Source organism: Callithrix jacchus, chromosome 13 (genome assembly GCF_049354715.1).
Source record: "Callithrix jacchus isolate 240 chromosome 13, calJac240_pri, whole genome shotgun sequence".
Classification (NCBI taxonomy): domain Eukaryota; kingdom Metazoa; phylum Chordata; class Mammalia; order Primates; family Cebidae; genus Callithrix; species Callithrix jacchus.
Window position 1 is genome coordinate 17,902,070 of NC_133514.1, and position 26,433 is coordinate 17,928,502.

The window sequence follows — 26,433 nt, forward strand, 5'->3', positions numbered from 1 at the left end:
AAAATCGTCATCTGTTAAATTTTCAGTTTCATGTGTCTCTCCCTTAAGTCAATATATACAGTATCTAAAAGCTGAATGTAAATTTAATTCTTATAAATCTAAATATTTGAAAATTCACCAAGCGAGCTTAATTTTTAAGAGAATCATAGAAAAACTTGGTTAGTGCACCTGATACTTGCTACTATCTATATAGAGTTTTGGATTTCATCATCTGTTTAAAGTGAGATGGCACAGCTGGAAGAAAAAGAGTGGAGGCCCTGCAGGGCAATTCAAGTTCCCTCAGGACCTGCCACCAGAGAAACCTAACATCCTCCCCTGATTTAGTGAAAAGGATACTGGGAGATGGGCTTGTATGCCGAGGTGTGCTGTGACTTGCCTTTTTTTAGATTGGGCTCACAGCTGAAGGTCACTGGGGCCTGAGTCCTTGCGAGCCAGATCACAGCCACATCCCTTTCTCACACTGCCAGCCTGAGAATACCATGATGTTAAGAGCAAACAGCAACACCATGAGAAGGAGGAAGCTGCCTTTGTCTCAGCTTTGTGTTCAGTGGTGTATGTCAGAGATGACACCTGTTCAATAAGCCAGGTAAACTTTACGCTCCTTATTCTTGGCTTCTCTCTAGTCCTGCAGTTAGCTCAGGTGCTCCATTCGGTGAGTTTGCACATCCTGCTCACATTTCCTCAAGCCTCACTTTCCTAAGCTGTGTTTCAGGTTCAGTAGTCTTTCAAAAAAAATCAGACAAGTCTGCTGTGCCCCTCCTAGGAAGGTGAGGAACACCTTTGCTCAGTAACTTCCTGAAAAAAACAATGGATGCAAAACTCATTGTTACCAATCATGGAGCATAATAAATGCCTAAGGAAGTTTCTTACAAAGCAAGCCTAGTGTGGCTTCTTCTACAAATTGCAGTCTCCTTTTGAAAAGAACCAAATCCCATCCCCGCCGCCGAGCCACACACATATACATACACACATACTTGCCAATTTCTTTAGCTACTAAATCCGCGTTTGACATAATATGTTTTGTTTTGTTTTGTTTTGTTTTGTTTTGTTTTTTTGGCAGGTAGAGGGGTCTGGTGAACATTTTAGCAGTTATTTTCCTAAATCTCTTAAGAACTAAAACAGATTTACAAGAAAAAAAAAACAAGCCCATTCAAAAGCGGGCAAAGGATATGAACAGACACTTTTCAAAAGAAGACATATATGAGGCCAACAAACATATGAAAAAATGCTCATCATCACTGGTCGTCAGAGAAATGCAAATCAAAACCACGTTGAGATACCATCTCATGCTAGTTAGAATGGCGATCATTAAAAAATCTGGAGACAACAAATGCTGGAAAGGATGTGGAGAAACAGGACAGTTGGTGGGAGTGTAAATTAGTTGAACCACTGTGGAAGACAGTGTGGCGATTTCTCAAGGACCTAGAAATAGAAATCCCATTTGACCTAGCAATCCCATTACTGGGTATATATCCAAAGGATTATAAATCGTTCTACTATAAAGACACATACACACGTATGTTCATTGCAGCACTGTGTACAATAGCAGAGTCCTGGAACCAACCCAAATGCCCATCAATGATAGACTGGACAAAGAAAATGTGGTACATATACACCATGGAATACTATGCAGCCATAAAAAATGATGAGTTTGTGTCCTTGATAGGGATTCGGATGAATCTGGAAACCATCATTCTCAGCAAACTGACACAAGAACAGGAAACTAAACCCACATGTTCTCACTCATAGGAGGGTGCTGAACAATGAGAACACATGGACTCAGAGAGAGAAGCATCACAAGCTGGGGGCAGTTGTGGGGGGTAGGGGAGGGACAGTGGGGGTTGGGGAGGGTGAGGAGGGAGAGGAGGGATAACATGGGGAGAAATGCTGGATAGACTATATACCTAAAGTAAAATTAAATAAATAAATAAACAAATGCATTTATCCAGTGATTCTGAGAGGAATAAGCTTGAACTGAATTGCTGGATATCAAAATTACCTCTGGGAACCTCAAACTCCCAACAGACAGAAGCATTTCCTCTTTTTTCCATACCAGGGCTGCTTTCTGTTGTTTTCCCAGTTCCACCCAGTACCCTCTACTGCTTTATCTAGCACTCCCTACTGACAGAATGCATCTTTCACACAAGAAGATGGTGCTATACATAACTCAACACAAGCAGATGATATACTTAATAAAAGTATGCATTTAGTAAATAAGAAGAGATTGGGCTGAGCACTGCGGTTCACATCTGTAATCCCAGCACTTTGGGAGGCTGAGGCAGGTGGATCACCTGAGTCCAAAAGTTCAAGACCAACCTGGCCATCATGGTGAAACCCCATCTCTACTAAAAATACAGAAATTACCCAGGTGGGGTAGCACATGCCTGTAATCCCAGCTACTAGGACAGCTGAGGCAGGAGAATTGCTTGAACCTGGGAGGCAGAGGTTGCAATGAGCTGAGATAGGACTACTGCACTCCAGCCTAGAAGACAGAGTGAGACTCCATCTCAAAAAAACAAAAGGGAGAGAGAGAGAGACAGATTGTTAAGTTGTAATACAAATGTTCTTTCCTATTGCCAAAATACTACAAGAGTTTATTTTCTTTTTCTAGGGCTCTTGCTGCAATTGGAAGGGATCGGTGAATACTGCTAAAATTTTTAAATAAAGTTAAGCATAAATCAAAGTTAAGTCATTAATTGTCTTACTATTGGAAAGCCAAAGAACATCCACTAACTAGGAAGAGTTCATGGACCTCTGGTCCAGTGCATCCCTCAGACTCTGCCAGACTCCCTTCTCTGGCATAAATGCTTATGTCTCCCCAAATTGCCTATGTTAAAATCCTAAACCTGATGATATTGGGAGGTGTGGTCTTTGGAGTGATTAACTCATAAGGGTGGAATTTTCATAAATGGGATCAGTGCCCTTATAACAGAGGCCTAAAAGAGACCTATTGCCTCTTCCACTATGTGAAGACACAGCAAGAAGGTGCCATCTATAGGCCAGAAAACTGGCCTCTGCCAGACATTGAATCTGCCAGCATCTTGTTCTTGGACTTCCCAGGCTCCAGAACATCAGAAATAAATTTCTACATTTATAAGTTGCTTGGTTTATGGTATTTTGTTAGAGCAGCCCAAACAGACTAAGACACTCATCCTAGGCTGTCTGATTTTCTACCTATCAAAAGAGAGTAAGAGGCCAGGGGGACCAATGAACACCCCTCAGACCCTGCCTCACCTGGCCAGCCACACCATGGCTCATTCCTTAAGGACTCCATGACCACACCAGCCATAGGAACAGGGTCTATTTTAGGAATTTCAAAGGCCTAGGGCTTTCCTACTTTTGGAGTTCTCATCCCATATTAAATCAAAATTTTAAAATTTGCCAGTGCACCAAAATCAAATGCTTGCTTTACCCATGAGCTGCAGGCTAGAAAACCATATGGTCACTCATGAGTTTCCAGTTATGGCAAAATGTCCAGCTCCTTTATCGGGATGGGATTTCCTAGGCACCCTTGGAACCATCTTACATTTATGAGGCCCTGGGGAGCCTTTTTGGCAATGATTGTTATTTCTAAGCCCACCTGAGAAAAGCAGGAAATCCACCCCCTCAAAATAAGATCTTGAGAAGCCTCACAAGTATGGGATCAAAAAACCCCTAGGAAAACAACACATGGTCAGCCCCTCTTTAAAAGACAAAAATAATTTCCCATAGAAGCATCAATATCCCCTCAAACCAAAAGCCAGGCGAAGACAGGCTCCAATGGAGAAGTTTTTAAAACATGGCCTTCTGGTTCCATGTCAGTCTCCTTGCAATATTCCTGTTCTCCCTGTCCAGAAACCAAAGAATATCACCTAGTTCAAGACTTATGAACCATTAATGAGGCCATAATTCCCTTGCATCCTATAGTGCCTAATATTTAAAATTACCCAAATACTGGGAGACACCAAGACAATATTAGATCTTAAAGATGCTTTCTTTTGTATCCCTTTGCACCCCAACTCTCAGTATTTTCTCAATTGTTTGCTTTTGAGTGGCCCTATTCTGAAACTACTCTTGCCCAGCAGGGCTTTAGGGATACCCCTCATTTGTTCTGAAACATCTTGGCATGAGAATTTGGGGAGCTAGAGTTAGACAGGGGAGCCAATACTCCAACATGTGGATGATACTGTATGCAGTTCCACTAAAGAGGACTCAGTAAGAATGCCATTCAAGTCTTAGACTTTCCAAAAAAAAAAAAAAAGTCTTAGACTTCCTGGGAGAAAGGGTATAGGATCTCTCCATCTAAGGCCCAGACTTCAAAACCAGAGGTAAAATATCTCAGGTACATCCTAAGCCCAGAAAATCAGACTTTGCCCATCAAACCTAAGGAGGTTGTCTAAAAGGTGACATCTCCACAGAGAAACAATTGAGAGCCTTCCTGGTATGACAGGATTTTGCAGGATTTGACTCCTGGGATTTGAGTTAATTTCTAAGTTACTGTATAAAGCTCCGACAGGGCCAGAGCATGAACCTCTCAGAGGGGTTTGCATAGTAATAAACCACACCTGTTCTTACATTAACAATTCAGGTTTAATTGAACTGCAAGTTCAAAAGACTTACTAACAGGCTACCTGGCTACATCATCTTAATAACTACACCGCTCAAGCCATCTGGATTTCATCAAAGGATACCTACCAACTGCAACATGGTTCCCACCTTTCCTAGGACCGTTAATAGCTATCGTATTACGGCTACTCTTTGGTCCTTGTTTTTTAACCTCCTTGCAAAGTTTCTGTCTTCCAGGTTGCAACAGTTTCATGTCAAAATTATGGTTATGTTAGGATTCCAGCCAGTCCCTGCCTTGGATTCAGACTGATGACACACCCTTGGGACCCTAGACAGGCAGTCACAGATTTCCATGTCCTCACTAGGCAGGGTCAATGCCCCTGATCAACAGGAAGTCGATTCAGAAGACTAACCTCTTCCTTCATCAATTCCTAAGAATAAGATACGGAAATCTCTGGACATGGGGAGGGAGAATGAGACAGAAATAATACAGGGTGGTCACAGGAGAATAAAAAATTCCAGGAAGCAGTTTCATATGACTAAAGGCTATGGGCTGATAAGACCCTGAAAACCAGGGTGTGGACCAAGCTGACTAAGAGCAACTGGACCCAACATGGTGCTGAATTTGATCCAGATTTCACCTAGGACCTTTTTATACGCTCATTAACACACTAAATCCTACACATTAGCGCCATGACAGTTCCAGGAACACCCGTATTTGGCGTAAAAAGGGTGGCACCACAGTTCCAACAAGTCCTCATCCTCTTCCAGGAATTTTCATGACTATTCCACCCCTTGGTTAAAAATAAATAAATAAAGATAGAAACCCCAAACCTCATTGCAAGACTCTGTCTGCAGTACCTCCACACTCCATTTCTGAGTGTGTACTTTTTGCTACTCAAAAAATCTCTATACTCTAATAAAATAAAATAAGTAAAATTTTCCAGCATGTCACATTAAATATAATTTATACGTGGCTACATAAGAATTAGAAGCAGGTAACTAGTTGATATCGTTCTGTAGACATTTAACTGGATGTTCATTTATTTTTGTTTTCTTTTGTTTTCCTTTGATTTGAGATCAGTGCATTTCTTTTGGGTTTTCAAACATTCCCATTGTCCCCTGTAAAGCTGGTACACCTAAGGAGTTGATTCTCTTGCGCTTAATGGACACAGTGGCCTTCCACAGAGGAACACAAGAAGGGCAACTCTGAGCCAAATCCATGGTACATCAAACTCAAGACACTTTTACCAACCATGGCCCAAAATGGTTGAAGAGAGGAGGAACCCAGAGTCCCAACACCATCAGTCACTTTCACTTGTATTAGTCATTCCATTTCACACCCACTTTTTGAGCTTGAAATTAGTGTCCTCATTTTGCAAACAGGGAAAATAACTATAAAAGGTCTCAGCGACTGGCCCAAAGTCCCATCTCTAGAAAGTGGGCTTTTGAACCCAGGTCTCATGGCTCTGAATTCCACCATCTTCAGCTTAGTCATGACTCCTGCAGGTACAGCAGAAAGTCATAGCTGTCTTTCCTGACATTTAGAGTTCGAGAAACTTTGGCCAGTTGCAACGATTACTTAATGTTCTGCCACTCTTAGGTTTCTATCATTTAGGAGATAGTCATTCTTTTTTTGTCTGTATCTTCTTGTCCAAAATGGCCCTTGCTCAAGCTGTGAAAGGTATTCCCATGTAAATCCTGTTTGTTTTGCTTTGTTTTGTTTTTTTTCTGAAGAGCTACTTTCTGTGTTCCTTTTCAGCCTTGCCTATTTATCATGAGCAATCTCTCCTTTTCATGCCTAGATCACAGGCTACCTGTAGAATTCACTTGACACTTGGCACCCAGTGTCTCCGTTTCATTCCTGCTGATCTGCTCTCTCTCAAACAGCACTCTGGGATCCTCCAGGCAAACACTGGATCTCATGCTTCTGGCTGTCTCCCTTCACATTGTGATTTAATAGTAAATGGGTTCTGGTTTCCGAAGTCCCTTCTGAGGCTAGCCAGTTATGTGATCTTGGGCAAGTCATCTAACACTTCAGTCTCTTTATTCACGAAATGGAAACAATAGTTGTCCTGCTTCCCTCAGAGGATTATTACAGAGATGAGAAAGCAAGTCAATGTCTATGTAAGTGCTTTGCAATCTAGAAATAGTATGCAATTATACAGAGCTGTTAGCCGAAAGTATTGCTGAGTGATATTGGGAGGAGTAGGTCGCTGAAGTCTCTTGTCAAACAAAAGAGTTTATGAACTATGATGTGGACCACTACTGCACTAGGCTTCCCAAGATCACAGCAGGTGCGTGAACTAATGGATGGGATCTGATGTGACAGCTGATTTGGCAGTCAGCCTTCTAGGAAACCAAGAAAAAATTACCAGGCAGTGACAGTCTTGTGAGCCAGCAGATCTCCTGGACCCTTCAAAAACTCAACCCCCGACTGGTACCATTGGATCACTGGAGACCTAGAATACACCAAGAGCTATTGCCAACACTCAAATATGCACATAGTCTCAGCACTTACCTTAACAAAACATCACAGGTGCAAGCACAGACGCCTATACACAGAGAAGGCACTCTGCCAAACCTTTTCTTAAAGTCCCAAATTGTCAGTGGGGAGACGCTGTGAGAGTAAAATGGATTAAAGCACAATGAATAGTTCTGGAGGAAGCCGAGGCTGGGGAGAGACTGAGAGGGAAGGAGGCTCCTAGCTCAGGATGAGGGGTAGGAAGGGAAAAAGTAGATGCTTCAACTAGAAATCTGGGCTTCACAATTCACTGGGGAAATGCTTGCTATGGAAAAGGAATCTCTTCCATGGTATAGCTCAAAATAGAAGCAAAACCACCACCTGTAATAAATTGCAAGCAAAGAAAGACATCTGGGCCATCAAGACCTAATACCACCAAGGCTAGCCTACCACTCCAAGTCTAAAACCTATCTCCCTGTCCCCTAGTCTAATACCCACTATGGCCAGCAGGCCTCTTTATTCTCTCAGCTCTTTCCAAAGCCCCTAGCTTTTGTTCACAACAGTCCATCTTTCCTAGAATGGCCTCCCTTGGTATATCCCACTCAAAGCCAGTATGACTGCACATGACAGCTGGGCAAGTCTCTCTTCCTGCACAAAGCCTACTCCATCCACCCCAGCATCTTGGAATGCCCCCACTCCACCGAGATCACAGAAGACTTGGTGCATGCATCTCCTGCAGAGCAAGCTTTTCTAGCAACACAAGTGAGCAAATGTGCATGTGTTTCTAGTTTGAGTTCCCCAAAAATCACAGCCTGAGTCAAGGACTTGAGTGCAGGTTATTTGGAACATGATTCCAGAAAGCAGAAGAGTATATAATGTGAGACATGGAAGAAGGAACCAACCAAGGATGCATTACTAACAGCCTACGCCGTGAGCAACTGGGCCTCAACTCCATTGGAATCCTCTGCAGAACCACACAGAGCATGCCTGGGAATTGTCCTAACTGAAGACGGGCCGCTGGAGCCCGTGGCCATGGTCTTGCCTTTATTGTTAGGATTGCTTTTGGAGGCTCTATCTTGCCCCTCTTTTTGTGCTTTCAGGTCACAACTCACACAATGGAGTGTGTCACCTCCTTGAGCTTCGGAGAAAGCCCTGAGGCTGCAAATCCACAGGAATCAGTGTGATACACAGTAAGTCACCCCAAGATCTGCTGCGGTGAGCATGCACATGCTTTCTTTTAGCAAATAGATCGTAAGCTCCTGGAGTGCAAAGATCATCAAAGAAGAAAGAAAACCAGGCAGATGGCTTCAACTCTAGACTGACAGCATTTTGGCTAAAACCTTGAGACAGTCTGTTCTTGGTTATTTTCAACTGATGGCATTTTATCAGCCCCTGTCCCCTACGTTCTCACTGAGAAACAAAACCATAGCATTATATGGCAAAATGGCAGCATTAAACGGCAAAATCATAGTATCATATGGCAAAACCATAGCATCACATGGCAAAGTGGCAGCATTAAATGGCAAAATCATAGTATCATATGGCAAAACCATAGCATTATATGGCAAAACCATAGCATCACATGGCAAAGTGGCAGCATTAAATGGCAAAATCATAGTATCATATGGCAAAACCATAGCATTATATGGCAAAATCATAGTATCACATGGCAAAGTGGCAGCATTAAATGGCAAAATCATAGTATCATATGGCAAAACCATAGCATTATATGGCAAAACCATAGCATCACATGGCAAAGTGGCAGCATTAAATGGCAAAACCATAGCATCACATGGCAAAGTGGCAGCATTAAATGGCAAAATCATAGTATCATATGGCAAAACCATAGCATTATATGGCAAAACCATAGCATCACATGGCAAAGTGGCAGCATTATATGGCAAAATCATAGTATCATATGGCAAAACCATAGCATTATATGGCAAAACCATAGCATCACATGGCAAAGTGGCAGCATTATATGGCAAAATCATAGTATCATATGGCAAAACCATAGCATTATATGGCAAAATCGCAGCATTATATGGCAAAATTGTATAAGGAAATAATACAGGGAAAGCTGTGCCCTCATTAACTGTAGCAGTAACTATGTCTATCACCATCTTTAATTCAGAAGAAAAGTGAGAGAGATCTCACCTTTTTCCATTAGATCCTTTGCTGGCCCCCATCTTGCCTGTCCTTCAAGAAGCAGGGTCAGACCCAAATAACCAGACTGGCCCTGGGGGAGTCAGGTCATTTAACCTCTCTGAGCCTCAATGTCCCCATGTGTAAAGCAGACAATACTGTGCTGACACCACAGGGATAATGGGAACATCACATTCGCTAATATTTAACAAGACTTTGTAAACTGTAAACGGGCATTCAAATATCAGCTATTATGATAGCATGTTTGGGTCCCACATACTTCGCCCTGCAGCAATCTCTGCTGTGCCAGCTGGACAGGATCTTACTTCCTTCTCTGAAAAATCCAGCTCAAGTTTTACACGACCTAAGGGTATCTGTCCCAGGCTACACAGGTTATTATTTATATAGGCTCTTTGTGTGTTTTTCAGTGTCCCCCATTGACCACAGAACCTTGTGCTTCGCTTTTTTTTTTTTTTCAGCTGAATTTTAGACTCACAGTTTCTTTTAAAATCCCTAAAAATGGTTCTCAGCTTCCCCTGGAGAAAGTACTGGCACCTCAGCATAACCTCAGGGCCCTTCCCAGGTAGAGACCTGGCTACCCCGGTGCAGGCCAGACTACTCTCCCCGCCTACACTCTTGCCTCCTCACACTGCTCCTGTGCCTCCGACACCCTGTCTTTCCAAGCTGCTACACCTCCTCCTTGACTTTCTCCAGCCAACTCACACTCATCATTCTTGAGTTAGTTTCACCCCATTCTTCCATAAAACCCTTGTTAGGCCTCTTCACCCATGTATTCCAAAAGTTTTTGTTTGTTTGTTTGTTTGTTTTAAATGTTTGTTTCAGAGACAGGGTAGCACTCTGTCATCCAGGCTGGAATGCAGTGGCACTATCTTAGCTCACTGTAGCCTCGACCTCCTGGGCTCACACAATCCTCTCACATCAGCCTCCTCAGTAGCTAGGACTACAGGCATGCATCACCGTGCCTGGCTAATGATTGCTTTTATTTTTGTAGAGACAGGATCTCACTGCATTGCCCACGCTGGTCTCAGACTGCTGGCTTCAAGCCATCCTTCTGCCTCAGCCTCCCAAAATGCTGGAATTACAGATATAAGCCACTGTGCCTGGTCAATATTTTTTTTGAGTACCTAGTATGTGCCAGTGCTGTGCAAGGTGCCAGGAGCACCACGGTGAACCTATCACTCTTAATCCCTTTCCTCACAGATTTAGAGACCTTACTCATAATACCGGTCTGTGACTTAGACAATGCGCCTGTGAGTTTTTCCTTTATGGCTATTTTATGCATGTACTTTGCATCTACCCCGCTTGAAAGCTAGATTTTTGAAGAGGGCTCCTTTGCACCTTCCTGCTCACAAGCAAAACAACATGCAGCATATGTGAAAAAAAAAAAGCAGGACCCCCACTGTTAGTCATAGGGCAAAGAAATACATGGAGAAAGCTATGATAAATTTGCAACACAATGATCAATTAAAAACATTTAAAATGGAGGAGAATGCCTTGACACACACATGACTGAACCAAATACAAGAAGGTTTAGTTCTAGGCCCCTAGACAAACACAAGTTAATGCAATTTCCTTTACAGTCCTGCCACTGGCGGGGAAATCTGTTAAAATAAGAATCCAGAAGCTGAGACGGATGGGAGGTTCCAGCTTGAGCGGCCAGAGATGACGGGTGTGGCTCACGTATTAATGAAAATCAGATGCCACCTTGTGGCCAGAAATCAAAACTTAGGGATTTCGCTGGGGAAAAGATTTGTGTGCTGTGAGAATCAAATAGAAAATTGCATTCCACAGGGAACACAGCTTATCCTGGTAAGGATGCTGTATGCTCACATTTACCCTCAAAAAACTTCTTTGCTGTAATCTATGACCTCCTTATAGCCATAATCTTTAAGTCGAACACGTACTATACTTTTTAAAAAGCCTCCAGAAGCCCCTGCTCTAATTGATAGGATTGGCTATCACCTCAGCTATAATCCAGTGTTGATTTTCCCAACAAACTCTCAGGGAAATGTTGACCTCTGAAAGAGTAAAGATGACATCACAGATATTTTCAGAGAAATTGGGTGAAACATAATTTTCTTTCAGGAGCAAATAAACTTTCAGTGACAAGGGAATGAATATTTTGCAAAAAGGAGGCTGTATGAAATCATTTTTAACCAATATTTTATAGGCATATATAAGTGACTAATTTTGACAGTAGTAGAAAGTTTAGGATTTCTCACAAACTAAGAGCTACTGAATAGAAAAGGTCAAAATAAACATAATCATGTCTTATTGCAGATAACTTTTTGTTTTTTTCTAAGACAGAGTCTCTCTCTGTTGCCCAGGCTGGAGTGCACTGGCACAATCTCGGCTCAATGCAACCTCCACCTCCTGCGTTCAAGTGATTCTCCTGCCTCAGCCTCCTGAGTACCTGGGATTATAGGTGTGTACCACCACGGCCGGCTAATTTTTGTATTTTTAGTAGAGATGGGGTTTCACCACATTGGTCAGACTGGTCTCAAACTCCTGACCCTGTAATGCGCCCACCTCATCCTCCCAAAGGGCTGGGATTATAGGCATGAGCCACCACACCTGTCCAGATATCTAAACTTTTTTAAAACTACAGACCAATACTCTCATGAACACAGATGCAAAAATCCTCAACAAAATAATAACAAATCAAATCCAACAACATAAAAAGAATATGCACCATAAACAAATGGGATTTATCCCAGATGTGCGAGGCTGGCCCAACATTCACAGATTAGTTAATGTAATCCAGCACATTAAAGGCTAAAGAAGAAAAATCACATAATCATATCAATAGATACCGAAACAGCATTCAACAAAATTATACCCATTCATGATCAACATTCTCAATAAACTAATAGAGGAAAACTTCCTCAGCTTGATAAAGAAAATCAACAACAACAAAAAAACCTACAGCTAACATCATGTTTCATGCTGAGAAACTAGCTTTCCAAATAAAATCAGGAACAAGGCAAGGCTGTCCCCTCCCACCACTCCTTTCAACACTGTGCTGGAAGTCCTAGTGAATGCAATAAGACAAGCAAGACAAGAAAACTAAAAGCTAGACGATTGGACAGGAAGAAATAAAACTGTCTCTGTTCACAGATGACATAATCGTTGATTTAGAAAATCTAAAAAAATCAACAAAAAAACACCCTGGAATAAATGAGTTATTATAGCAAGGTTGCAGGACAGAAGGTTAATATATGAAAGTCGAGCATATTCCTGTATAGCAGCAATAAACAAATAAAATATAAAATTAAAAACACAAAACCATTACATTAGCACCTGCCAAAATGAAATACTTACTTAGGCAGAAACCAGACCAAACACATACAAAATCTAAATGAGAACTACAAAACTCTGATGAAAGAAATTTTAAAAGAACTGTATAAATGAAGAGATCTTATTTCGTGTTCATAATGTACAGGAATGTTTCATAATGTCAAGATGTTAGTTCTCCCCAAATGGATCTATACATTTAACACAATTCCAATAAAAATCTCAGCCAGTTACTTTGTGGATGTCAAAAAACTGATTCTAAAGTTTATGTGGAGAGAATAAAGATGCAGAATAGGCAACTCAATACTAAAATACTGAAGGAAAAGAACAAGGACTGACATGACCTGAATTCTAGTGTTACTAATAAGCTACACTCAATCGAGACAGTAAAAGCACTCTTTCACCAAGTGGTATTGGGGAAAGAATAAACAGATAGATCAAGGCAACAGAATAGAGCCCAGAAGCAGATCTGCGTAACTACAGGAGACCTTGCCTTACTGCACTTCACCTGACTGTGCTTTGCAGAGGTCGTTTTACCCTTGAAAGTTGTGGCAACCCTGCACGAAGCAAATCTATCAGGGTCATTTTTCCAACAGTATGGGCTCCCTTTATGTCTCTATGTCACATTTTGGTAATTCTCACAATATTTCAAACTTTTTCATTATTATTATATCTGTTATGGCGAGCTGTGATCAGCGATCTTTGGCATTACTATTGTAATTAGCAAAGTGCATCCATGTAAGACGGCAAACTTGAGAAATGTTATGTGTGTTCTGAGTGCTTCAGTGACTGGCCATTCCCCTATCTATCTCCCTCTCCTCAGGCCTCCCTATTCCCTGAGACATAACGATATTGAATTTAGACCAATTAATAACTCTACAAAGGCCTGTACGTGTTGAAGTGAAGAGCTGTGCATCTCCCACGTTAAGTCAAAACACAGAAATGATGTTTTAAGCTTAGTGAGAAAGGAATGTGAAAAGTCAAGATAAGCCCAAAGTTAGGCCTCTTGTGTCAAACAGTGAGCCAAGTTGTGAATGCAAAGGAAAAGTTCTTGAAAGAAACTAAAAATGCTATTCAGGTGAGCACACAAATGATAAGAAAGAAACACAGCCTTATTGCTGATATAAAGAGTTTTAGTGGTCTGGATAGGTCAAACCAGCAACAACATTCCCATAAACCAAAGCTTAATCCAGAGCAAGTCTGTAATTCTCTTCCATTCTATGAAGGCTTAAGGCCGGGCATGTTGGCTCAAGCCTGTAATCCCAGCACTTTGGGAGGCCAAGGCGGGTGGATCACAAGGTCAAGAGATTGAGACCATCCTGGTCAACATGGTGAAAACCCGTCTCTACTAAAAATACAAAAAATTAGCTGGGCATGGTGGCGTGTGCCTGTAACCCCAGCTACTCAGGAGGCTGAGGCAGGAAAATTGCCTGAACCCAGGAGGTGGAGGTTGCGATGAGCCGAGATTGCACCATTGTACTCCAGCCTGGGTAACAAGAGCGAAACTCCGTCTCAAAAAAAAAAAAAAAAACCGAGGAAGCTGCCGAAGAAAAGTTTAAAGCTAGCAGATGTTGGTTCCTGGTGTTTCAAGAAGAAGCCATCTTCATAACATAAAATTGCAAGATAAAGCAACCAGTGCTGTAGAAGCTCCAGCAAGTTATCCAGAAGATCTAGCTAAGATAACCAACGAAGGTGGATACACTAAACAGCAGAGTTTCAATGTAGATCAAACAGCCTTATTTTGGAAGAAGATTCCATCTAGGACTTTCAAAGCTAGAGAGGAAAGTCAATGCCTGCCTTCAAAGCCTCCAAAAGACAGCCTGACTCTCTCGTTAGGAGCTAACACACCTGGTGTCTTTAAGTTGAAGTCAATGCTCATTTTTCATTCCAAAAATTTTAGGGTCCTTAAGAATTATGCTAAATCTACTCTGCCTGTGCTCTATAAATGGGACAACAAAGCCTGGATGACAGCACATCTGTTTATAGCATGGCTTACTGAAGGTTTTAAGCCTACTGTTGAGACCTACTACTCAGGAAGAAAAGATTTATTTCAACTTATTACTGCTCACTAAAAACATGCTTAGTCACCCAAAAGCTCTGATGAAGGTGTACAAGGAGATTAATATTTTATGCCTGCTAATACAACATCCATCCGCAGCCCATGAGTTAAAGAGTAATTTCCATTTTCAAGCCTTACTATTTAAGAAATACATTTCATAAGGCTACAACTGCCATAAACAGTAATTCCTCTGATGGATCTGGGCAAAGTAAAATGAAAGCCTTCCGGAAAGGATTTGCCATTCTAGATACCATTGAAACCATTCAGGATTCATGAGAAGAGTTTGAAACATCAACATGAATAGGAGTTTAGAAGAAGCTGATTTCACCCCTATGGATGACTTTCAAGGGTTAAGGACTTCAGGGGAGGGAGTCACTGCAGATATAGTGGAAACACCAGAGAATTAGAATTAGAAGTGGAATCTAAAGATGTAACTGAATTGCTACATCCTCGTGATAAAACTTTACTGGATGAGAAGTTGCTTCTTATGGAGGAGCAAAGGAAGTAGTTTCTTGAGAGGGAAACTACTCCTGTTAAAGATGCTTGAACATTGTTGAAGTAAAAACAATGAATTTAGATTTAGATATCTTATGTAAACTTAGCTGATAAGGCAGTAGCAGGATTTGAGATAACTGATCCCAATTGTGAAAGACGTTCTACTTGTGAGTAAAATGCTATCAAACAGCGTTACCTACTACAGATAAATCTTTCCTGAAAGGAAGAGTCCATTGATGCCACAAACTCTATGGTTGTCTTATTTTTAGAAATTGACACAGCCATCCCAGTTTTCAGCAACCATCACCCTCATCAGTCAACAGCCATTAATAAGAAAGCAAGACTTCCCACCTCCAAAAACATTATGACTCCATGAAGACTCAGAGGATATTGTCACTAAAATGTTTAGCAATAAAGTGTTTTTAACTAAGGGGTGTATTTTTTTTAGACATAATGCTATTATACACTTAATAGACTACAGTATAACGTGAATATAACTTTTTTTTTCTTTTTGAGACAGAGTCTTGCTCTGTCACCAGGCGCCAGGCTAGAGTGCAGTGGCTCAATCTCGGGTCACTGCAATCTCCACCTCCTGGGTTCAAGCAATTGTCCTGCCTCAGTTTCCTGAGTAGCTGGGACTACAGGCACGCACCACCACGCCCAGCTAATTTTTGTATTTTTAGTAGAGACGGGGTTTCATTGGCCAGGATGATCTCAATCTCTTGACCTCGTGATCTGCCCACCTCGACCCCCAAAGTGCAGGGATTACAGGCATGAGCCACCAAGCCTGGCCTGAATATAACTTTTATAGGTACTGGGAAACCAAAAAATTTGTGTGACTCACTTTATTGCAGTATTTGCTTTATTATGGTGGCCTGGAATCAAACCTGCTATATCTTTGAGGTATGACTGTATAGCCAACTGATCTCAGACAAAGAAGCAAAGGCAATACAATGGAAAAAAGTGTTTTCAACAAATGGTGCTGGAACCACTGGGCATCCACATGCAAAAAAAATCAAGCTAATCACAGACCTTAAACCCTTTATAAAAATCAACTCAAAATGAATTACAGTCCTAAATATGAAAAACTACAAAATTCCTAGAAGAAAATGTGTGTGACCTTGAGTTTGGCAATGCCTTTTTTTTTTTTTTTTTTGAGACAGAGTCTTGCTCTGTCACCAAGCAGGAGTGCAATGCTGTGATCTCAGTTCACTGCAACCTCCATCTCCCGGATTCCAGCAATTCTCCTGCCTCAGCCTGCTGAGTATCTGGGACTATAGGCATGTGCCACCACACCCAGCTAATTTTTCTATTTTTAGTAGAGATGAGGTTTCACCATGTTGGCCAGGATAGTCTCAATCTCTTGACTTTGTGATCTGCCCGCCTCAGCCTCCAAAAGTGCTGGGATTACAGGCATGTGCCACCATGCCCAGCCAGCAATGCCTTCTTAGATAGAAACCAAAGGCATAATCCAAGAAAGAAATGATAAACTGGACTTTATTAAAATAAAAATTTCTATTCTGTAAGACACTGTTAATAGAATGAAAAGCCAAGCCATAGACTGGAAGAAAATATTTGCAAAAACATATTTGATAAAGGACTACTCTCTAAAATATACAAAAAAACTTTAAAACTCAACAGTAAGAAAACAACCCAATTAAGCAGACACCTCACCTTGAAGACACCTCACCTTGAAGACACCTCACCATGAAGATATGCACATGGTGGATACACATATGAACAGATGCTGTACATCATATGCCCTCAGGGAAATGCAAATAGAACAATGAGATCCCAGTACGAACCTGTGAGATGCCCACAATCCGGAACACTGATGACGCCAAACGCTGACGAGGATGTGGAACAAAGGGAACTCCCATGCACTGTGATGGGAAAACAAAATGACACAGTCACTTTGAAAGACAGTTTTGGCAGTTTCTTTTTGTCATTGGTGTTTAGAAGGTGTAGGGGAGACAGAGTCTTTCTCTGTCACCCAGGCCAGAGTGCAGTGGTGTGATCTTGGCTCACTGCAACCTCCACCTAGGGGGTTCAAGTGATCCTCATGGCTAAGTCTCCCAAGTAGCTGGGATGACAGGCATGCATCACCACGCCCAGCTCATTTTTTGTATTTTTTGTAGAGACAGGGTTTCGCCATGTTGCCAGGCTGGTCTCAAACTCTTGGGCTCAGGTAATTTGCCTGCTTTGGTCTCCCGAAGTGCTAGGATTACAGGTGTGAGCCACCGTGCCCGGCCTGGCAGTGTCTTACAAAACTAAGCACACTCTTACCTATGATCCAGCAATTGCACTCCTTAATATTTCCCAAAGGAGTTGAAAAATGTATGTTCACCCAAAGACCTGCATATGGTTGTTTATAGCAGCCTTATTTGTAATTGCCAAAACTTGAAAGCAACCAAGATGTCTTTCAGTAGGTGAATGAATACCTGGAGTATATCCAGACCAGGGAACATTCAACACTAAAAAGAAATAAGCTATCAAGCCATGAAAGGACATGGAGGAACTTTAAATGCATGTTACTAAGTTAAAGAAGCTAATCTGAAAAGGCTGCATACTGTATGATTCCAACTACTTAGCAGTCCGGAAAAGACCAAACAATAGAAACAATAAAACATCGGCAGTTGCCAGGGGTTACAGGGAGGGAGGAAAGGATAGGCAGACTGCAGCGTATTTTCAGGACGGTGAAACTCTTCTGGATGATAGTACAGTGATGGATATATGCCATTCTATTTTTGTCCAAATACATAAAATGCACACCACCAAGAATGAACCCTAATGTAAACCATGGACTTGGAGTGATAACAATGTGTCAATGTAGGTTCATCAGTTGTAACAAATACAACAGTCCCGTGAGGGATGTTGGCAGTGGGTAACAATGCGTATGTGGGAATGCCTTATGGAAAAAATACGGTCTCTTCCTATCAATGTTGCTGTGAACTCAAAACTACCCGAACAAAATAAAGTCCATTTTTTTCAAAAGTTTTAGACATATAGACCTTACAATAAAAAACACCGTGGAAAATCCACAGTGTGCCTTCCTATAGTAATGGACTGTGGGACAATAAGGGCATCCAATTCCGTGAGTTGCTGGCAAACAAGACTCATATTGTTTCAAGCACTGGGCTGGAGGCTTGTATTACCAGAGACTAACAGTCCCCACTCAGAGTTCAGAAAGACATACAGGCAAATAAAGTATTTACGTGCAAGTGCACAGAAACATAGCAATTAAAAACATATTAAAGAAAAGGATGTGAAACAGTCACATCCTTCATTCTCCTGTGTCAAGTTCCTGGGTTTTGGTCTTTTATTTGTAGAGTAGTTTAGGAAGTGGGAAGTGAGAAGAAAGAAAGCAAAATGATAATGAATGATTCTTTATGGTAGGTAAGTTAAAAGGCCTGTGAGATTTTCCTTCTAATTTTATCTAAAAAGCATGCAATTATATTTTAATCATACAGTTAGAGACTAGATAAAGCCTATAGTCTGTGGACATTATTATAGGCTGGTGAAGTCAGAGGAGCTATTATGACACGTCATCTGGCCCAACCCTTTCATTTCCCAGCTGAGGAAACTGCAGACCAGACAGCTTAAGTGATATACCCAAAGTCACCCAAGATCAACCTGTTTAGTGACCTGCAGGACTAGCGTCTAGGCCTCGGGACATACCGACCCATCTGTTCTATGCTCAATGGTTAAAACGGACCAGAGCAAACAAATGACTTCATTACATGAACAACTAAGAAAATTATCCTTGCACTGGAATCCACTCAAAGGTAATTGTATGCTTTTCAAATGTGGCTTTGAGAAACTTGCTGATCTTAAAAAATAGAGACCTGGCTGGGCGCGGTGGCTCAAGCCTGTAATCCCAGCATTTTGGGAGGCCGAGGCGGGTGGATCACGAGGTCAAGAGATCAAGACCATCCTGGTCAACATGGTGAAACCCTGTCTCTACTAAAAATACAAAAAATTAGCTGGGCATGGTGGCGCATGCCTGTAATCCCAGCTACTCAGGAGGCTGAGGCAGGAGAATTGCCTGGACCCAGGAGGCGGAGGTTGTGGTGAGCTGAGATCGTGCCATTGCACTCCAGCCTGGGTAACAAGAGTGAAACTCCATCTCAAAAAAATAAATAAATAAAAATAAAAAATAGAGACCTAGGTGGACATTCAAGATAGCATCAAGAAACGAAGACTTTTATGGAAGTCAAAATCAGCAAAAATCTCTTCAAAATAGGAAGCTGGATCAGATTAAGTATGACAGTAAGAGTCTAAGTGTGTTTGTTGAATGAGTGCTCTTGGCAACCCAAGCTCGTGGGAATACCAGGAGGTTTACAGCTTCATGTTCCATTCTGTGCAAAGGAAGTTCTCCTGCCATGATGAATAATGGGTCCAGGGTTTGGTTCATTCTTTCCATCTAGAACATTCTTTTCTCCTGGCTGCTCTTCCCAGTTTGACTGCCTCTCAGTTCCATTTACCACGACCCCCTTCATGTGTAGTTTATCCAGATTTTACTCATTCATGAGCTTAAGGGGAAATGCGAGAGGGAGTCACGCAGGACAATTGCCCTCAGACCTTGCACCCTACCTGGAGATTTTGAAATGACCATGGAGGTGCATGACTGTGGATATACACAAAACCCCGGATGGATCACTGGCCGTGCTAGAGACCACACAAAAACCCAAGGAAGCTCCTAGCACGTAAGTATTCCCAGTTTCCAAGTGATGTTTTTGAAGTCTTAGACCAAAGCAGCTGAAGCCTGGGCATTGGCTTTGAGTCCTCAGGTTTTTCTGTTGTGGTCAAGGACTCTTTTGAAAATGCTAATAAAACGCAGCACCCATTAAAGTCTCATGAAGCCCAGAGTGACAGACAGAGGTATTATAAATATCACCTATAACTATTTACATTCAAATTTGCACATTGATATCGTTTGGGGCTAGGCAGGGTGGCTGACACCTGTAATCCCACCAGCACTCTGGGAGGCCTAGGTGGGTGGATCATTTGAGGTCAGGAGTTTGAGACCAGCCTGGGTAATATGGTGAAACCCCATCTTTACTAAAAATACAAAAATTAGCCAGGTATGGTGGTGCACGCCTGTAGTCCCAGCTACTTGGGAGGCTGAGGCAGGAGAATCACTTTAACCCAGTAGGCAGAGGTTGCAGTGAGCCAAGATCGCACTACTGCACTTCTGCCTGGGCAACAGAGTGTGACTCCATCTCAAAATAAAACAAACAAACAAACAAACAAAAAAGATATGGTTGGGACCTGTGTTCCCACCCAAATATCATGTCAAATTGCAATCTTCAGTGTTGGAAGTGGGGCCCGGTGGTAGGTGACTGGATTGTGGGAGCGGATTTCCCCTTTCATGCTGTTCTCATGATAGTGAGTGACTTATCATGAGATCTGGTTGTTTAAAAGTGTGTAGGGCCTCCCTCCTCGTTCTTTCTTCCTCCTACTTTGGCCACATAAGACAAGCCTGCTTCCCCTGCACCGTCACCTTTCACCATGACTGTAGCTTTTCTGAGGCCTCCCCGGCCATGCTTCCTGCCAATTAAACCTCTTTTCTTTATAAGTTACCAGTCTCAGGTACCTCTTTATAGCAATGTGAGAACAGACTAATACACACATTATTTATTTCTAAACTTTACACAGACACAATCCGGGAAAGAGAGAGGATATGCTGGTGTATTTTACCAGCTGGTTGAATTAGACTCAACATAGAAATCTTGGGATATATATTTGTCACCTGTCAACACAAGCTAAAGGTGTCCATCAAGAGAACATTTTCACTGTTCAGCAAGCTGCAAGAACTCCTTCCACGAGCTCACATACTGATGAGGACAAACACCCCTGGTCCATATCTCCCTTTGTTCTTTTTAAACCCCATTTTCCCTTAAAGGCAGCCACTCCAAGGGCCAGCATGACAATACGATGCCAGATGTCCATGATACCTCTTTCTGTAGCTCTGGGCTTCATGAGGTTACAGTCGGATGCCCTTTCAACACAGAGAGTCCTTGACAACAACAGAAATGCACAAGGACTCAAGGTGATACCCAAGCTTCAATTGCCTCGGGTTGAAGACTAACACATTGCTGGTATGATTTTGATTTCTACTTTTTCTTGTCGCAGAGGAGTTTCTGATGACAGTGGACAGGGGTTGGGCTGTCTGTCTCTGCTAAAATGGCCCTTGTGTCCTCTTAGCAGTAGTGCTGGGAGCTCACCCAGAGCCTCGCTTACTAGGGAAAACAAAACAACCATAGGTAAATAAGAGCATAAGCAAAGAAGAGCCTCTTAAGCTATGGCAAGAGGAGCCTGGAAGTCTGGAGTTGTGTTATATTCATGGCTTCACAAAAGAGAGCTCACATGTTCACCAAAGTAATGATACCTTTAGGAGGCAAGGCCAGAGAAATGGGGAGCCCAGAAGTATCTTAAACGGGATAAATGTACTAGGAATACAGATTTTTTTTCCCACCTTCTGCATAAGAGTGACAGCCATTATTCATTGTATGTAACAAACTTCTGATGTCCTGTTGAGTCTGAAACTCTGGTGGGACATCCAGGTGGAGACCCCAGAAGGAAATACAATGTTGGTGGTCAGGAGAAAGGCCGGAACTGGAACAAAGGACCTGGCAGATAGGCCAAGGGGTGTGATGGCCAAAGCCACAGGCACAGGAGAGTCCCTAGGGAGAAAAAGAATCCTGTGGAAATCTTACATTTTATAGTAAAGAGAGAAATGGGAACCAGGAGAGACTGGAGTGGTCAGAGAGTTATGAAGTAACCAAAAGGCTAGGCTTTTACAAAGGAGGGGTAGTCATCAGTTCTACAAGCTTAGGCGTGAAATATAAGCAACTAAAGCCATTTTTTAAAAACCCTAGACCAGCCAAGGTGGATGGATCATGAGATCCAGAGATTGAGACCATTCTGGTCAACATAGTGGAACCCCGTCTCTACTAAAAATACGAAAATTAATATGGTATGTTGCTGGGGAGCCTTAATGAAATTTCTTTCCTACAAAATACCAGCGGGCGCGGTGGCTCATGCCAATAAGCCCAGCACTTTGGGAGGCTGAGGCAGGCAGATCACGAAGTCAAGAGATCAAAACCATCCTGGTCAACACGATGAAACCCCCTCTCTACTAAAAATACAAACATTAGCTGAGTGTGGTGGCGTGCGCTTGCAGTCCCAGCTACTCAGGAGGCTGAGGCAGGAGAACTGCTTGAACTTGGGAGGCAGAGGTTGCAGTGAGCCGAGATCATGCCAATGGAACAAGGCTCTGTCTAAAAAAAACAAATAAATAGAAAAAAGCAGGACAGCAGGGATGGTCTATAAGTCATTTAACTTCTTGACAGATACCTAGTCTGTTTGCCAGCTTTTCACTTTCATGAACAAGCCTGGGATGTAGTTTTGAGTGCTTGTCTAATTATGGCCTTTAGGTAGCCCCTGGAATATTATGCTAGCTACAGAAGGAATGGTGCTGGGTGCAGGGGGTCAGCGGAGGGGGAGGTGTGGAAGCAGCTGAATTTGGTGAAGGTGATATTTCAAAGGGAATACAAAAAGGCAAGAGAGTAAGGCTAGGGAAAAACCGGAACAAAGAAAGGAGAGACTAGGGCTTTTCTGTTTTTATGAGCTGGATCTTGGCTAGATCACTGCAACCTCTGCCTCCCAGGTTCAAGTGATGATCCTGCCTCGCCCTCCCAAGTAGCTGGAATTACAGGCACGCGCCACCACACCAAGCTAATTTTTGTATTTTTAGTAGAGATGGGATTTCACTTTGTTGGCCAGGATGGTCTCGATCTCTGGACCTCATGATCCGTCCACCTCGGCCAGCCTAGGGTTTTCTAAAAATGGCTTTAGTTGCTTATATTTCACACCTAAGCTTGTAGAACTGATGACTACCCCTCCTTTGTAAAAGCCTCACCTCTTGGTTACTTCATAACTCTGACCACTCCAGTCTCTCCTGGTTCCCATTTCTCTCTTTACTATACATGTAAGCCTTCCACAAGATTCCTTTTCTCCCTAGGGACTCTCCTGTGCCTGCGGCTTTGGCCATCACACCCCTCGGCCTATCTGCCAGGTCCTTTGTTCCAGTTCCGGCCTTTCTCCTGATCACCAACATTGCATTTCCTTCTGGGGTCTCCACCTGGTTGTCCCACAGGAGTTTCAGACTCAATGGGACGTCAGAAGTTTGTTACATACAATGAATAACGACTGTCACTCTTACACAGAATGTGGGAAACAGTAGGCGGGAAGGCTGTGGAGAAAACAGGAGTGACTAAACGACAGTTTCTGCCCTCACTGGGCACATAATTCTGGGCAGGAGGCAGCAAAAATGCAAAGTGAGGTCAGCCACTGCAGATTGGAGACCTGCCAAACAGGCTGTAGACACTGACAAAGAGGAGAGAGATCACATAGATAGGCAAACCAGGAGGAGCTCTGCAATGTGGTGGTAAATGCCATCTTCAAGGCAGCCTGAAAGATAGGACTTGAATGGGCAGAGAGGAGTCGCAGGAGAGGGAGGAAGACATTCCAGTGGGAACTAAGTTCTGGAAAGAGGATAGCACTGCCCCGTTAAGGAAGTGAAGACTCGGGGTCTTACACAGCCATCCCGCTGACCTATTCTGTTTCTCTCTAGTAATTACCTTATACACGAGGCTCAACTGGGAACTGCCCATATGCAGGAAATCCGATTAAATTCAATAAGCAATGAGGAGTCCTTAAAGGTCTTGAGCAGCTGAGTAACATGGTAAGCCTCTGGCAGCAAGTGGGGGGATAGTCTCTTGAGAATGAGAGACAAGTTGAGATCCAAGAGATCTCCAGCAGGCCACTGGAGATTTAAATCTGGAGTTCAGAAGAATTGGGGTGCTACAGCCCCATATCTGAGAATCATCTTCCCAGAGGAGGGCCGATCAGCACCAAGACAGTGTGGAGAGACAGGATCCCCAGCAGTAGAACCTTTCCAGGCAGCCATACTCAGGTGACCTGGAAAGGAGCTGAAGCTGGTGAGGGGCCAAAGAAGGTATCACAGAGGTGGGAGGCCAGGAGGAAGCAGGGAAATGGAAGCCAAGTAGGGGAGCTAAAGAGAGAGCCCTCAAGTGTTGTGCACGCTCAAGGAGGAGGACCAAGGAGGGACCCATGGACTTAGAGATGAGGCATCTATGCCCAAGGAGGAGGAGGACCAAGGAGGGACCCATGGACTTAGAGATGAGGCGTCTATGCCCGAGGAGGAGGACCAAGGAGGGACCCATGGACTTAGAGATGAGGCATACTATGCCCGAGGAGGAGGAGGACCAAGGAGGGACCCATGGACTTAGAGATGAGGCGTCTATGCCCGAGGAGGAGGAAGACCAAGGAGGGACCCATGGACTTAGAGATGAGACGTCTATGCCTGAGGAGGAGGAGGACTAAGGAGGGACCCATGGACCTAGAGATGAGGCGTCTATACCCGAGGAGGAGGAGGACTAAAGACAGACTCACGAACTTGGGGATCCGGTATCTACACCAAGAATGAGCAGGACCAAGGAAAGACTCATGGACCTGAGATGAGTTTTCCATGCCCAAAGAGGAGGAGGACTAAGGAGAGACCCATGGACTTAGATGAGGAATTTCCTCTGCCGCCACGTTTTAGTCCTCTCCGCCAGGTCCTCCTGCTCCTCGCAGACAGCCCAGCCTGTTCTCAGCATGCCCTAGAGTCCTGCATCCCCAGGCCTCTGCTGACTTCACGTCTTACACTCTCATCAGTCCATTCCCACTCATTCTGTACCTTTCTTTTAGTCATGCCTCTTCTGGACAATTTCACTGTGACACAAAACTGACCATCTCCTGGCCTCCTCCATATTTCTTCTTCACTTGGTCCTGTGCACTTCAGCCAGCTGACTTTCCCTAGAACCAAGCTCCAATCATGGCGCCCCCCTGCTCAAAGACTCTTGGTGACTTCCCATTACCTACTCCTTAAAGGTCCAACAAACTTCTTACAATGGCAGTCAAAGCTCTTACCGGCAGCTTACTTACATGAGGGCGTCTCCTACAAAGCCCTTATGGATGCAAACCCAGCACTTTTCTCCCAGATTGCACTGATTTCTCTTAGGCCACTCCCTGCATTCAGACTTAGACCAGAGGCAGTGCTTTGTTCTCTTGCAAGCAATAATAACCCACCTCCACATCTGCCCAGTGGCTGCGTCTCTCCCTTATACAAGACTAGCTCATTACTTCCTCTCTGACATGTTTATCACATTAAGCCCCCTCCTTGAGTAGGAGCAGAGGTCTATCCTGGAAGAGACAGCTGGTAACCAGAACGCATGCAACTCAGTCAGGAGACCTTGGCCCCAGAGGAAAGGGTATACCTTTGTTTCATGGCCTTTTTAGGGCTGGAATTTGAATGTGGTCGTGCTAGAGAGGGCTCCTGAGTGATAGAAAGACGGTTTCTGCCATGAGGGGGCAGGTGGGAAACTACGGGCCCCCACCCCAGGTTGACACTAGGTTCTATTTTTCACATCTTCCTCTCAGCAAATCTTTACTGAACAGCTAGCACATACCAAGCACTGTGCTCGGTACCAGCAGTGGTGTGCTGGTAAAGTAGCTCTTGGAAAAGCAAAGGCCCTGATTAGTAGTGCTTGACAATTTCTGTGGCGTAAATATCCCCACTGTTGCCGATTTCAAGCTACCAACATGGCAATACGGAATGTGAAGCTGGGAAGGACTGTGCACTGTACACGCTAGAGAGCTGGTGCAGGGCCAGCCCCAGCATACGACTGGCTGGGGATAAAGCAACAAGTAAGACCAACAAGGCCACTGTCTCATGGCACTTGTTCTAATGGGCAGAAAGCTTCCATAGGTGACTTGGCTACCATCTTGGTGGGTCAAGATCTGATTGTCTTAAGGAGTTTGCATCTCCCCTTGTACTCTTCTACTAGGCTGTAAGACCTTAGAGGACAGGGACCACATCTTCTACTTCACTCTGTCCCCAGCACCTGCATGAAGCTCTGCTCATGGGAGGCACAACCAATTTGTTGGCTGATTGATTCTGTGGTGGAGGCAGAGGGGGGATATCTGTGGAATGAATCTGTATCTACTGGAACAGACCATCTGTGCCACCCACCCCAGAAGAGAAGCAACCACAAGCTGGAGTAGCGCAGCATTGGCCATAGGTAAATTACAAAACGGAGTTTATCCCAATGCTCCCCACCTGCTAACCATCACCCCTTCCCACCTCTGGGCACCCCTGCATTGACCAGTTCTCAGGCCTGACCTCAATTCTGACCCTGCACCCTGGCAGGCCAAGGGCCTCAGCGGTCATAATGAAGGTGGAAACTCAGACTTTCAAAATTGCCGGAACAGTCAGTCATCCCTGGCTTCTGTAAGGGGCCCAAACCTTCCTTCCTCCCACCTCCAAAAGAGGTTACATTCT

General features: G+C 43.4%; 1 long non-coding RNA gene across 1 annotated transcript; it reads left to right on the forward strand.

Moving 5' to 3' along the window:
• The first annotated feature begins 19,557 nt into the window (after positions 1 to 19,557).
• On the forward strand, positions 19,558 to 26,120 carry LOC118146750 (uncharacterized). The gene is made up of 3 exons (XR_004732673.3): positions 19,558 to 19,729; positions 23,662 to 23,772; positions 25,994 to 26,120. It is a non-coding gene; the product is annotated as an uncharacterized LOC118146750 (long non-coding RNA).
• Positions 26,121 to 26,433: the final 313 nt, after the last annotated feature.